Source organism: Aotus nancymaae, unplaced genomic scaffold (genome assembly GCF_030222135.1).
Source record: "Aotus nancymaae isolate 86718 unplaced genomic scaffold, 86718_ANA_hifiasm-v0.15.2.pri h1tg000041l, whole genome shotgun sequence".
In the NCBI taxonomy this organism is placed as follows: domain Eukaryota; kingdom Metazoa; phylum Chordata; class Mammalia; order Primates; family Aotidae; genus Aotus; species Aotus nancymaae.
In genome coordinates, this window is record NW_026988455.1 from 30991550 (window position 1) to 31005891 (window position 14342).

General features: G+C 39.3%; 1 pseudogene; it reads left to right on the forward strand.

Moving 5' to 3' along the window:
* Positions 1–11127: 11127 nt before the first annotated feature.
* On the forward strand, positions 11128–12462 carry LOC105711143 (tubulin beta-4A chain-like; annotated as a pseudogene).
* Positions 12463–14342: the final 1880 nt, after the last annotated feature.

Here is a 14342-nt window from a genome sequence, read left to right on the forward strand (position 1 = left end):
GTTTAAAATAGCTCTCCAGTGGAGCACAAAAGTGCTATCTGGTGTTCCAAAGCACCTGGAAGCTGTGATGTGCCTTTTGGAGAAAATACATGTGTTAGATAAACTTTATTTGGGTGTGAGCTATAGTGCTGCTGGTCATGGGTTCATTGTTAATGAATCAATAATATATATTAAATAAAGTGTCTTTAAACAGAAACACACATAAAGCAAGGTTATAGGTATGGATTGGTTGACAAAATTGTGTGACCAGATGCACACAGGACCCTAATCCTGTATTTCCCCTGGGGGGAAACAATTTAATATTTGATGTCAGTGTTTGTAGTGACTTTATAGAACATAATTACTGTGAATAATGAGAATTTACTGTATTTTCTCCCATTAGGTGGGCTGCCTTTTCACTGTCCTGATGGTGTGCTTTAAAGCACAGAAGATTTAAACTGTTATGAAGTCCATTTTATTTAGCTTTTCTTTTGATGCTCAAGTTTTTGGTGCTCTGAGAATCCTTTGCTAAATCCAGGTTGTAAAGATTTACCTCCTCTTTTCGTCTAAGAGTTTTATAATTTTAGCTCTTACATTATTTGATCCATTTTGAGTTAATTTTTAAATACGGTGTGAAGTAAGGGCTCAACTTCATTCTTTTGCATGTGGCTATCCAGTTGTCTCAATACCACAGACAAAGAAACTATTGAAAAGATTGTTCTTTCCTCATTGAATGCTCTTGTTACTATTGTTGAAAATCAGCTGACCATACACGTAAGGCTTTATTTCTGTACTTTCAGTTCTATTCCATTGATCTGTAGGTCTGTTCTTATGCCAGTGCCAGAGTGTCTTGATTACAGTTGCTTTGTTAGTAAGTTTTGAAACTGAGAAGTAAGAGTTCTTCTACTTGGTCTTTCTTTTTAGTTTTGGCTATTCTAGCTCCTTGGAATTGCATATGAATTTTAGGATCAGTTTGTCAATTTCTGTCAGCTGAGATTCTGATGGGATTGTATTGAATCTATAGATTTAGTGAATATTGCCATCTTAAAAATGTGAAGTCTTCTGATTCATAAATGTGGTATTTTTTTCCAATTATTTAGATCTTCTTTAATTTCTTTGAGCAACGTTATGTAGTTTTTGGAGTGTAAGTTTTATACTTATTTTCTTAAATGTGTTTGTAAATATTTTATTCTTTTTGATGTTATTGTAAATGGAATTTAAATATTCATTTTCTTACAGTTTATTGCAATTCATCCATTATTAATTGTTTATCATCTCTCAAACATGCTCTGTTGTTTGAGCATGTTTGAGAATACTTCTAGACCCTCATAAATTCTGTTTCTTCTGCATAGAAAGTCTTTCCATTCCAAGTCTCATTGTTGAATTTTTTTCACTGTTGAATTCTTACACACTTTTGATGAGAATGTAAATTGGTATAGCCACTATGGAAAATAGTATGGAGATTCCTCAAAAAATTAAAAATAGAACTACAAAGTGATCCTGCCATCCCACTTCTGGGTATATATCCAAAGAGAATGAAATCAGTCTCTCCAAGAAATATCTGCCCTCCTAGGTTTATTGTAGCATTACTCACAATAGCCAAAATATAGAAACACCCTAAGTGTCCATTGATGGATGAGTGGATAAAGAAAATGTGACCCCCCCCCCACACACCCAGAATATTAATCAACCTTAAAAAAGAAAGAAATCCTGTCAATTGTGACAACATGGATGAACCTGGAAGACATTATGCTAAGTAAAATAAACCAGGCACAGAACGACAAATCCTGCATATCCTCACTTATTTCTGGAATCTAAAAAAGTTGAGCTCAAAGGAACAGAGTAGAACGGTGGTTACCAGGCACTGGAAGGTGGGAAGAATGGGGAGATGTTGGTTACAGGGTGAAAAGTTTATTCAGGATGAATAAGTTATGGAGATCTAATGTAGAGAATAGTGACTATAGTTATAGATATGTTAATTAGCTGGATTGTGGTAATCATCTCACAATGTATACATATATCAAAACATTATGTTGAACACCTTAAATATATATGACATTTTTGTCAATTATGCCTCAATAAAGCTGGAGGAAAAAAGGCTCAGTTCTTCTTCTATAAAGCATTTTATGGCTCTATTTGCAACCTTTCCTAAAAACAAACAGACAAATAAATAAAAGATGGAAGAATTAGAAGTTGATCACAGTTTCCGTTATTAAGTTTCACATTAAGGTAGCCTAACTCAGTGATTAAGAGCATGGATGTTTTGACTGGAAAATTCTGGGTCAAAATTCCTGTTCTACCATCACCTTTGACATGACTTTTGATTTTGAGCAAGTTAGTTGACTTCTCTCAATTTCAATTTTATTAACATAGGGTGAGGTTAAGATGTTTAACTTTTTGCATTTAATTTCTTATTTCATAGACTTTTTAAGAGGATTATATTTGTTAACATGGGTAAAGCACTTAGAAGAGTTTTAGACCCATAGTAATGCTTTATCATTTTTGTGTACTAAGTTTTAAAATCCTGATGTTTTCACCAATCCATACTGCTCATGTAAGCTGTGCTTGATAAATATTTATTTCTGGGAAGACTATGGTGATGGTGATGGTGGCAGTTAGCATGGCAGCTGTTTCAGCTGGAACTCAGTCCTGAAGGGAAATGTCAAATGCCTTTCTTTTCTAATGAAAGTAACAGGATAAGATCCAATTACTTGATCATAAGCCAAATGTCAAGCTTTTCCATCCATCCTCTGAGAGCTACCTTATTGGAAATGACTGCCCTTTTATTAAATACACTTTTAGCTACAATTTCTTGATTTAAAAAAATTGTCAGCTGTACTGATAATTCAAATGGCTATTACAAGTCACTAAAATCTTCAGACCATAAATGCTTTAAGGTCTAGTTCTGAGTATTATTCATTTTCTATGAATACTTTAGCACCTCATAGTACCATGGACACAATGAGATTAAAATGTGTGATGATGATTTAAGTAAAGAACTCTAAATATAAAAGTCTTAGAATATTCTCAAGAGCATATGATTAGAGAGTATATAGGGACTTGGAAAATATACCTTTTCATAAAGGAAATCAAATTTCTTTCATGGTTTTAATAATCATTTCATTTTTCAATAAATCTGAGACCTCAGAAGATGTTCTATGTCCCTGTTCAAATGAGTAAGTTGCTGCAAAAATTATAACTGATTATGCTAATTTATAAAATATATTTGATTTACACTGACCATGCATAATTTATACCAAAAGCTATCGCAAATGACTTTGCCTCGTCTTTGGACAGAAAACCGCAAGAATGTGCCAAAATGGGTCTTATTATTATGTGCTACAAATGTTGTGGAAAATTTACTATACAAATGATCTAAAACAACGTTGACCCTGGAATCAAATTTCAAAGTATTTGAAATTTGTATCTCCCATGTGTTCGTAAATCCAATAAATAAGTTTAAGTACACCTTTGTCCACTATTTTATTAAAACTGGGATACTATCATTACACCTCTATGGTTGCCTAGGTCCGGTGGACTGTAGAAGATGGATTGTATTTGTGCAAGTATATTTCTTGAGTATCATATCACTGGGAGCTTGAATTTTGTGAGTACTTTAAGCAATGTTAAGTATCTTTTCCACCTTTGAGATGCATTGATTTCCTCCCCTGGTACTCACTTCCACTCTTGTACACATTCGCCAATTTAGGTCTGTATTCTTCTTCCTCTAAAAATGTTCTTATACACCTGGATATCATATCTTGTGACATTTTATCTGTTCTTTTTTTGTTTAAAAGTCATTTTGTAATGATCAGATTTGGAAAACCAAGGTCACTTTTCAAGATAAATGTTTGTGTACCTAATTGAGTTTCTCACAAGAGTGTTGAGTGCAGTGAGAACTTTGTTCGCTTCTACCTTACAATTATTCTCGCACCCTGGAACAATGAGGGAGTTTCTGTGATGCAAATTTCATTATTCACTAATTCTTTCGTTCAATGATTCTTAAATCAAAATAGTTATTGTTGCATATCCTGTTAGGCATTCTGCGTAGCTCTTAATATACACTGATAAATGAGAGAGAAAACCTGTTTTGTTTAGTTATTTTCCTCTAAGCTTCTGTCTCCCCGCTAGACTATAAACATTACAAAGTCAGAGACCACATTTGTTTTGTTCCTTTTCATATGTCCTGCACCTGATAGAATCACTTAATAATTTGTTGATTGAATGATTTGAGGTTTCATGGAGATATGTTAAGGAACTGAAGGGCATTTTGGGCCTAATGTGAAAATAATTCTATTTATACTCACCTGTTAAACTCCACAGTTATTTTCAGTAAAAAACAGAAAATAATATTAGAATATCAGCTGATTATCAGTAATCAACTAATAAAATTCCTCCCTCCCATTTTAGTGAGGCTAGAAAAATTAAAGGGATCAACCAAGTTCCCGCAATAGTCATACAGATCTGGGACTTTAATCTGGTTTTAAGAGTGTCAGATCTTAGATCATCTTTCTACACCATGACATTATGTGAGGATTACCTGAAGGTAGTGATTCTGTGTTTTACACTCAAGGCTTCAGACACCAAGTTGAAATTATATCAACCTAGATAAAGATCTTAACCCTGGGGAGAGTTACTTAAGCAAATCAAGATAATCAAATGAGGCAGATGTTAGTTGGCATCACATTTCAGGAAAAAATAACTTGAGTTGGCTGAGTCCTAAAGCTTATCCTTGTCTCTTGCATGAAAATGTTGCATGAAAATGTGTTGGGGCTTTGACATGTGTGGCAACCAATCCTCAAAAGAGTGAGTCACACCTCCTCCTACTCTGCAACTGTCAGTGCTGGCTTCCGGCAAAAGGTTGGAAACACTGCAGTCACGTGGCTTGGCTTGCTGGGAGAGAAGAGGCCATGAGCCAAGAGAAGACGGCACTAGAGGAAAGTTAGGATGAATATGGGACAAAATAGTGTAAAAATGGAGCCCCCGGAGAAGGGGTCTGAGCATTGGATCTAGAATATAAAAAGGAATGAGGCTAATCTGGTGCATTTTATAAGATCAGCCAGCTTCAGTTCCTGCAAAGAGGAAAGGGAGATACAATTTTGAAGATGCTAAGATACAGGATTTCTGAGTGGGTTGCATTATAAAGGCAGATAAGGGAGACCAATAAGGGAGAATGGGTCAGGCAAACAGGCTCTGGACAGAAAGCTGAGAAACAAGGTAGAGCTTCTCTTAGCAAATAGTGCTTAGGATAGGCTTTCACTGGAGGGGACCTTGGGAGTGCCTGGCTACCACTCTGCCAGCCATAGGCAGTGAATTCATTTTACTCTTGCTGTGGGGCATACTGTTAGGCTACTGCTGCCAGGTTTCTCACTGGTTCCATAGTAGGGTTGTGGCAGAGGTATTTATGCCAAACAGCTGAGAGAGGGCTCAGGTATTATAGGAACTGACTGTAGCTCAAATAAGAATCCTGGAATATTTTGGAGTGAGGGAGGCTTCCATGACTCCTGATTTATGAGGTCCTTTGAGTTGTGATCTTTAAGGAAGGTAAGAGTTTTTGAAAATAGAAAAGCTGTGTGCAAAGAAAGTTTATACACACACACACACACACACACACACACACAGAGGAGCAAGTAGTAATAGCATCTTAATTGACATGAAGTATGGGTGGTGCTAATGGAAGAGAAGTAAGCAATCAAAAGGAAGCCACTATACATATGCAGAGTAAACTGAGTTCTGACTCAGGCAGGAGCATTTATTTCTGAGTAGAAGCGGTACATACATATGACTTCCTATATGGAGAAGGAGGCAGAATTATGAGACTGGACACATAATGTAAAAGTAATAATTCATTTCATTTGTGTAGACTTTTAGTGTTTGCAATTGCTTTCAAATGCTTTTTTTGTTTATTTTTCCTTATACAAAATGCGTGAACAGGTATTATTTTATTCTTATTTCACAGATGAGGACAGTGAGCCTCAGGGTCTCATATTATTGCCCCAAATCATGCAAATAGTCAATCAGGAACTAACCTCAGATCTTCTGATCCCCATTTCTGACTTTTTCCTCCTAGATTGTATGGCTTAATTGCAGTGAAATATGTACATTGCACTGGATGATCTTGGCTAGGTCCATGGCTCTTTTGGTCACCACCGTATCCACAGTACCTAGTCGATACCTGGCATGCAGTAGGCACTCAGGGTATATATTTAAGGGAAGAATAAACAAAAAATGGATTAATAAAAACAGATGATGTTTAGTGATGATGTGAATTTTATAATGATGTATTAGACATTTACCCCAGCAAACTCCACTCCTAGATATAGTGCCTTTTCATCTACACCAGTGTTGACTACTTGAGCCTCTCCTTCTCAATTACAATGAGAAAGATAACACAAGGAGGGGTATGGGAAATTAACCCAGAGTTCAACTAGTAACTATGTAAAACTTTGGATTAAACATTACTCCATTTTAAACCACATCATGGATCAACATCATCCATCCTACATTAAATACTGCTGGTATAGCACACCAACCCAGCCCATAATATTTTTGTTGTTTTCCTCCTGCCCTCATCCTCTTTCCCAGCGAAATAGAGTGATAGCTTTTACTAATACCTTTCCACTACTTTGGACTGAGTATTGCTTAATATTATTATATAATAATATGTATATTTTTGGCATTTTAAAGTTGTTCTAACAGTATTGAAATCTCCCTTGGAAAAGGCAGGCTGTTTTATACTTTTCCCATTTCTCCCATAATTCTGAGTGCATTGCTAAGTATTTAATTGCCTCTTAATAAGCACTTGCTGATGGAGTAATTTTCTGAAAAGAAAGTCATCATTCTCCTTAATTTTGCTCATCTGTCACTGTATGGTAAAAGTTGTACATGTTATACAGGTATGATTTTACTTGTCATGGAAAGAATCTGGTTTTGGTATCAGAAACAACTAGGTTTTTATCCTTGCCCAGCATTTAAATAGCTGTGAGACTTCTGGTAAATTTTATAACGATTGACGCCTCAGTGTTACCTTCTCTGAATGAGAATAAAGAATTTTTATCTCATAAGGTTATCATGATAATCATACGAGCTAAGACTCCCTGTAATGCTATATAACATATAGCAGGTGATTCTTCTTCCTTCTATCTTTAAATAATGTTCTGTGGGAAAGGCCAGTGTTAACCTTGGCTCCCACGTTTATAAGATGTATAATTCTGGACAAATGACTCAACCTCTCCAAATTCAGATTTCTGCAAAACGAGATAAAGAAAGAGGATCAAACATAATGAGAATCAATTTTGTGAACTATAAATTTTTATACAGTGAAAACTATTTATTGCCATCCAAGGTTTTATTGACCACAGCAGTCTAATTATGATGGAATACTGGTTGTTATATACATTATTCAGCAGAAATGTTTAATATAATTTTCTTCAGTTTGCAGCTTATGCCAGCCTTTTTTGCTGTTAGATATGCTTGTCAATCTACTGACATCATTCTAGAACCACTTTTTCTCTCCCTCTCACCATATTTTCTATAAATGGTTGTTTATAGTTGATCATAGTAATAAACACATTATAAAAGCTAGTAGACATCAAACACATTATCAAACACATGCATTTGTAAGCTTTGACTTCAGGAATGGAATGAGCAACACTCTGAACAGTCATTCATAGGAAACATGGAAAGAAGGTGGATATACAATGCACCTTTCTTAAGGCATTACAGGTAAGGCTTGTCAAGGATGCAAATCAAGGTTAGTATTAGGCTTAACTCTCTTTGTGGACTACAGTGGCAATGTGACTATTTGGCTTCCATTCATTGAACTTCCAGAACCTCCTTAGTAAGATTTATCTTTTCACATGGGAGCATTAATCAAGACAAATTCCATCACAACTGTTTTCACACATTTCTTGCCATGTGCTATGTAGTTAGTTTACCCAGAGCCTACTTCAAAGGACGATAATTTCACTATTTCAGCATTTCATCTGTCATTCTGGCAATATTTGATGCCTCTTTTATCCTTCAGTTTTTTTCTCCATATGAACTATTAATATATATGAAAATGCATGTGTCTCTTCTTAGGCTGTCATTACCATCTTGCGTGCACTGCTAGTTTTGCATGCATACTGCAGTAAATTTGAGGTGGGTGGTCTAAGTAAGTTATGGGAAAGCCAAATGTGATTGGACAGATTCATAAAATGTAGTCAGATCATACACTACTGAATATATATTTCTTTCTTCTTTCTCTAAACCCACATACTAGGCAGCATGGCTGCATATATACATGGTCTAGGAACAAGTCTTGGCCACACATAAGCAAGTTGATGAAGTCCAGGAGTCACATAGCACTTACCAGACACTGAATTGCAGCTCATGAATCAGCTAGAGTTAACTATAAATAAACGGCCATGGGCTCATTACTGAACTGGTTATGGGCCTTTTCCAGTGATTGGTTTTTAATCTAAAAATAGGGACCAGTGGGCTGTTTCAAGTATTTCGTGTCAAGGGAGTAAATGCCCATAATCAGCTGCTCTCTTTTTTTTCCTTCTTGAATCAGGACTCATTGTTAATACATGATGGCTAGGGAAAATGGTTGGCTACGGGATTTCTAGGTTGTAATTTCACCTCAGATGCCAGAGAAGAAAACCTATGTGACCCTTTATTAGTGATTTGTCATCCCTTTGTTCCTGCTTACTAATTTTCTGAAAGGAATTTCAAATCATGTCATAAAATTAATCTCAGCTAATTAGCTGGTTGGTTTACTTTCTGGGCATCCATTGCATTTTTCAGCGTTCTTAGTTTCTTCTTTCTTGTGCAGTGTTATTTGTCAGAACTCTTGGTTGCAAGGGACAGAAACACAATTTGAATTGGTTTAAGCAAAAAGATAACTGATTGACTTAAACCTGCTTCCTGACCTTATGGCGCTATAACTAAGAACAGGGCTTTGAAGAGCAGACATGTGACCTTTCTTTCTTGTTACAAAGGAGAATTTTACTTATTCTTCTTGAAATTTCCCCTTTCTAGACTCTGCCAGTTCTTCTGGTGGGTTCTCCAGAGCTTTTATCCCAGAATACCCAGGGTGTCTAAGCCCTTTGTATGAGAACTTTCAGCCAGAAAAAACAGATGGCAGTGGGAGAAAGATTTCCTTGCTTCCTTCTGTGGGAGGATAGGAACCATCCTTCCATGTTATATCAAAGGCCTTGTTGAGCTTAATCAGTTAAGCTTATTAGGCATGGTCTGTAAAGGACTAAAATGTGGTACTTTTCTCCCTGCCCTTGCCTTTTAAAAACATGATATAATCAGAATTCTAAAGCTTATGCCAGTTCTACAAGACTATGTTGTTACACTTGATTTTACACCTCTCAGAATTGTGTTTCCTGCTTGCTTTGTTTCCAGGACAATTCTAAAAGCCCTGATATATATCGTTTGATAAAAACAGTAGTTTTGGTGACCGATATATATTTATACTCCCTAATGCCCTCTTTCTCTTCCCATATCATTTTCAGATTCTGTCACAATATTATCTGGTTTATGATGACAGATTGACAGATGGAAAACATGCCACATGCTTGTCTTCTTTGGACTCAGCATCCTTTGCCAGCAAAAAAAAAGGCCTTTGCCTCCTTCCTACCACTATCAGTGTTAAGATGTCCTCAACAACTGCTCTCCCATTGTCTTTTTGGTCAGAGATCACCATCTGTATCCCCAACCTGGGAATCCTTCTAGTATTGATGGCTCTTCATAGAATTATTTTCTATTCACCCTTTACCCTACAGTTGCTTCTGGTTTGGACTTCTCTATATCAGAGACCAGATGGTCTTGGGTGGGATTTGCTTAATTTCCAGTTTCCTTGTGTAGTGGGGCTTTAAATTAATTGAAGTAGGGAATCAGATTTATCTGGGGGATGTCTAATGAACTGGTGGGACAGACTGCTAGGAGATTATTTAGATGAACCAATTTGCACGAGAGTTCTCATTTTGTTTGTTTGTTTGTTTTCTTGGCTAGAGGAGGCTGGAGAAGTATATACTTGAGATGGGAGTAGGGAATGAAGGAATGAGGATTATAGCACAAGTCTGTTTTTTTTCAAATTAACCTCTGGGTCTGGCCACATCAATATTTATTTGTCTGAGCATCTCAGAGAGAAGTAGAGAATATATGTGAAAGCTGAGAAAGCCCTTTTCTTGAGAGGTTCTGTGAGATGCATGGGCACATACTTCACTACTTTAATCCTCTTGTAGTAAATGGTGTCAGAAGGTGAGGAAGAAATACAGTCTTCCCACTTCTGCATAGATGGCATGGCTGTTTCAGAGCATTGAGGTTTCTGGGGAAAATTAGTATCGTTTTTGTCTTAAGGTTTTGCAAGCAGCTTTGCAAGCAACAGGAGGCTGTACCTTTCCACAACCATAGACATAGTTATACTGAGCTGCTGTTGTACTGAATTTAATAAATGCCTCATGTTATTTCTCCAGCTGCAGACATCATTGAAAGGAGTTAGAATGGAAAGAACATGGTGGAACTCACTTGGTAATAGGGAGGACTGTTCATAAACTCCCATAAAACACACCCGAGGGACTCCTAGGAATTCCTGTGTAAGACTTGAGATCCTATGTGAATAATCTGAGCTAATAGTCAGTGAAATAATGTATTATTTTTAATTGAGCTGCAGTTGTATTTGATGAGGCCTGGCTAGTTTACTCTTGCAAAGAGATTGACTTCATGGTTCTCTTAAGGAGATATTTTAAGAATTGATATAAATATCTTGAGGGGAAAGATTTTAAATAAATGTGGAATTACTGTTGCCACCTTATTTCTTAGATAAATTTTGTGATACACCAAAAGCATGTATATCACAAATATATAAATACATAGTTGTACACACATATGTATGTATATATGTATATATACATATATATGCATATGTGTATGTATAATATACATATATACATGCATATGTGTATGTATATGTGTGTATATATAAGTAAATATACACGTGTGTATATATGGAGAGAAAGAGAAGGAGGGAGAAGGAGAATGATAGAGAGGCAGTTGATTTTAAAGAATGGTTGACCATCCTCCTCCACCCGTGCTGCTGCTGCAGCTCCCCACGCCCGCGCCACCACTGCTGCGTCCACCCTCACTGCAACCGCCATGTGGGAGATCATGCACCTGCAGGCCGGCCAGTGCGGCAACCAGATTGGGGCCAAGTTTGGGAGGTTATCAGTGACGAACATGGCATCAACTCCACAGGCACATATCATGGGGACAGTGACCTGCAACTGGAGAGAATCAACGTGTACTGTACAACGAGGCCACAGGAGGAAATTATGTCCCCAGAACGGTTCTGGTGGACCTGGAGCCCGGCACCATGGACTCTGTCCGTTCTGGCCCCTTTGGGCAGATCTTTCGGCTGGACAACTTCGTGTTTGGCCAATCTGGAGCAGGCAACAACTGGGCAAAGGGGCACTACATGGAGGGTGCGGACCTGGTAGATGCTGTCCTGGACGTGGTCCAGAAGGAGGCCGAGAGCTGTGACTGTCTCCAGGGCTTCCAGCTGACCCACTCGCTGGGGGGCGGCACGGGGTCCGGGATGGGCATGCTGCTCATCAGTAAGATCCAGGAGGAGTTCCCAGACCGCATCATGAACACCTTCAGCGTGGTGCCCTTGCCCAAGGTGTCAGACACGGTGGTGGAGCCCTACAACACCACGCTGTCCATGCACCAGCTGGTGGAGAACACAGACGAGACCTACTGCATCGACAACGAGGCGCTCTACGACATCTGCTTCTGCACCCTCAAGCTGACCACCCCCACCTATGGGGACCTCAACCACCTGGTGTCGGCCACCATGAGCGGGGTCACCACCTGCCTGCGCTTCCCAGGTCAACTCAACGCCGACCTGCACAAGCTGGCAGTGAACATGGTGCCCTTCCCGCGCCTGCACTTCTTCATGCCCTGCTTCGCGCCCCTGACCAGCCGGGGCAGCCGGCAGTACTGGGCCCTGACGGTGCCTCAGCTCACCCATCAGGTGTTCGATGCCAAGAACATGATGGCCGCATGCGACCTGCGCCACGGCCGCTACCTGACTGTGGCGGCTGTGTACCGGGGCCACATGTCCATGAAGGAGGTGGATGAGCAGATGCTGAGCGTGTAGAGCAAGAACAGCAGCTACTTCATGGAGTGGATCCCTAACAACGTGAAGACGGCCATGTGCGACATCCTGCCCCACGGCCTCAAGATGGCTGCCACCTTCATCGGCAACAGCTTGGCCATCCAGGAGCTGTTCAAGCGCATCTCCAAGCAGTTCACGGCCAAGTTCCAGCACAGGCCTTCCTGCACTGGTACACAGGCGAGGGCATGGACGAGATGGAGTTCACCGAGGCCGAGAGCAACATGAACGACCTGGTGTCTGAGTACCAGCAGTACCAGGACGCCACGGCCGAGGAGGGCAAGTTCGAGGAGGAGGCCAAGGAGGAGGTGGCCTAGGCTGTTCCCATCGCTTCATGTCTGTCCCCTTGAGGCTTCTGACCTTTGACCCCCCAGGCCCCCCATCTCTGACCCCTAGAGCCCCACTTCCCCTCCAAGCCTGACTCACCCCTGTGACTTCGCCCTGACCCTAACAATGCCTTTGGAGCTCGCTTTGCCTCTGGTTACTTCATCTCCGACCCTGGCTCCCCTTTGACCCTTGAGCCCTAATGCATCTTTGACCCCCTTGAGCTCTTCCAACATTGACATTCCAGGAGGATCCCCGCTATACCCCTTCTGACTCTGGAAACTGCGCCTTTAACTTTGTGGGCCATCCTTCACCCCTGACCTCTGCTTCACCTTTGACCCCTGCCCCCCATGATTCCCATTTTACCTGTAGATCTGTTAGTCCTGGTTTACATTTGACCCTTTCCTCTGAGCTGCACTTCACCTCTGACCTTGCCTCACCTTTGACCCCCCCACCTGAGCCTCAGCTCCTACCTCTGGCACCAAGTTCTCTTTGACCCCCTATGAATCTCAGTTGACCTCTAGACTTGTAAGTCCTGGTTTACACTGGACCCCTCTCTCCAAGCTGCATTTCATCTCTGACCGTGACTCACCTTTCACCCCCCAACAGCTCCAGCTTCTACCTCTGACCCCAGCTTCTCTGGCTCCCACAGGCTCCTGCATCCTCCCTGCCTCACTCCCCTCAGCCCTGGCCGACCTTAGCTTATCTGGGGGAGAAACAAGGCCTGGTGCCTGTGAGGGTGAGAGGTTGCCCCCGCCCTCCCTCCTCGCTTCCCTGCCTTGCCCTCGCTAAATAAATGAATTGTCCTGGAAAAAAAAAAAAAAAATATATATATATATATATATATATAAAGAATGGTTGACCATAGAATGATGCCAAATGCAAACTATTTTAATGTATTTTCATCGCTTTATTTACTATTTCTTACAGACACATAGTTTACATAATCACAGATGCTTGGAAATACTGCTGTTTACTGAGATTTGTATTGTAGTTGACTTTTTATTTTCTATAAAGGAAATAAGCTATGGGTGCACCAAGAAATATTCTCTAATTCTCTAATGAGTAGGAATACTTGGTGAGGTGAGCCACTTATGTAACATCTTCACATTACTGAGGTTTGGGAAAGAGGAGCTTAGTTTTGCTATTTTTCCACTGAGCTGAGTTAAGGTGATTGTTTTGAACATCTACCTGAATAATTTTCTTTTTTAGGGGAAAACCATTAATAAAAAATTGATGGCATCAGTATACTCCATAGCTTCATTTGCTGTATCCAGTTGAGAATATTTAATTCTACTTACTCGAAGTGCTTGATTGGTTTTTATAAACAAATCTGTACTAACCCATCTTGTAACAGGTCTTTCCAATACATTCTTGGGTTCCCGTTTACTCAGCCTATTAACTAAGTCACATTTGAAGCCTGACTGATGTTGTACAATCTGAGCATGTCATCTTCATTATTTATTTACTGTGGAAGGTCCATGAGAACATGATTTTTTTTTTGTGGTTGCCTGGAGTTTGTATTTGGACACAGTGAACTAGTTTCTACTTCATTGGTTGTGACTTACATTTATGTAAAAAATTTTTTGGTCAAATATTTTAAAGATTTATATAAACACAGTCAAGACAAAGCCTTCCTTTCTTGAAGGACATCCTTTAGGAATAGTAATATTTATGCTTTAGCTTATTCTCCTCTCTTCCTTAGTAGTATGCTGACAGCCATGAGAAATGATGCATATGATATTGCATTTTTAAATTTCTTGCCTATATACTCATTGATAATATTTAGAAACAATAGATTTTTGTCTTTATTTTGTATCCTTTGACTTTGCTGGACTAATGTATAACGTCTAGGAGTATTTTTTGCAGGTCT